The sequence below is a fragment of the Meles meles genome, chromosome 3 (assembly GCF_922984935.1).
Source record: "Meles meles chromosome 3, mMelMel3.1 paternal haplotype, whole genome shotgun sequence".
In the NCBI taxonomy this organism is placed as follows: Eukaryota; Metazoa; Chordata; class Mammalia; order Carnivora; family Mustelidae; genus Meles; species Meles meles.
The window spans coordinates 32,363,537-32,365,163 of NC_060068.1; positions in this window are offsets into that span (position 1 = coordinate 32,363,537).

Here is a 1,627-nt window from a genome sequence, read left to right on the forward strand (position 1 = left end):
AATTTATTTCCCCTTTCTCTGAACAGAGAGAACTTAAAAACATCTTTATAAATCATACTTTCTCATTTCCTAATGGTGACTTAGGAGCAGCAAGTCTGAGTCTGGGCCTTGAGCTATGTATTCTGGGGCATCTGCCCCCAGCCCCTTGGGTGCAAAGGACACAGCGGACCTCAGCCAACCCAACAGAGAGTACTGTCCAGAGTGATTCTCACACACTGCTGGGGAGCAGATGAGCCCATCGCTGCCAGGGTACCTGGGCCTCAGAGGATTTTCCTACCTTACTACTGAGAACTGTAATTGGCTGTCTGTGTGTGCTCCTCTGCATCCACGGCCAGTTGTCAAGGTCATGTGTGAGCCTGCATCTTTGCCTAGCCATTGCTTCTACCTGGAATTTCCATCTCTCTTGCCCAATACTTTCTCCCTGAATGATTTCTCAGTCTTTGTGCCATCATAGCAATGATTGTATGTCAGATGGAGAACATTTCTCTGATGTCCCCAAAATATGGCAGGAGGGAGAGATTCAGGACATACAGAAGAATAGACACAGCAACAATTTGAAAAGAACTAATATATTTGTCTATTTTATATCTTTTACTTACTCATGTAATATAATGATCACTTACACACTGAACAATCATCCCAAGAAATAGAACACCTCTAACCACTCTCTGTGTTCCTATTCACTCTAGCTCTGTCCCCAGCCCCTGGGTGACAATGTCATGCAATATGTGTTTATGATTCTTTTATTTGTGGTGTTATCACTTATATATGCATGCCTAAACAATATATTGCTTAGTTTACTTGAAGCTTTATTTAAGGGGTGTTCTGTGGGTCCTTAATATTTAATCTTTTTTTTTAAAGATTTTATTTATTTATTTGACAGACAGAGATCACAAGTAGGCAGAGAGGCAGGCAGAGAGAGAGGGGGAAGCAGGCTCCCTGCTGAGCAGAGAGCCCGACGCGGGGCTCGATCCCAGGACCCTGAGATCATGACCTGAGCCAAAGGCAGAGGCTTAACCCACTGAGACACCCAGGCACCTCAATATTTAATCTTAACACTATACTAAAAGATTAATTCCTCTCTAATAACTATGGCTCATACCTTTCAATGCTGTGTAAGTCATCTTATTTATCAGTTCTCTGTCAATGCCTATCCTCTCCATATCACAGTTATGAAGACTGCTGCTGGGAGCATATGTCCACATGTTTTCTGCACATTTTTGCAGAATGACTCTTTGGTATAGTGTTAGGAGTGGAAGTGCCGAGTCCTAAGGCACATGAATGTGCCATTTTATGATTCGGCCATATTGTTTCTTCAAAGTGATTGTATTGATATACATCCCAGTAGCCACGTTTCAGAGATTCTATCAATCAAATTCTCACCAGTACCCAAATTTTTCCGACTTTCAAAAGTTTGCAGTCAAACTAATTAACACTGTCATCTCGTAGTGCACAGAGGTGCATTTGTCTCATTAGTAGTTAATCTGCAGTATTTTCTCTATTTTTTGCCCAAATATATTTCTTTTTTTTTGAGAAAGTTCTATTCATGTCATGCTGAATTTTTTTTCACTTTTCCCTAGTGATTTATGGAATCTTTAAAATCTTTCCTTCCATCGATCCTTTTTTG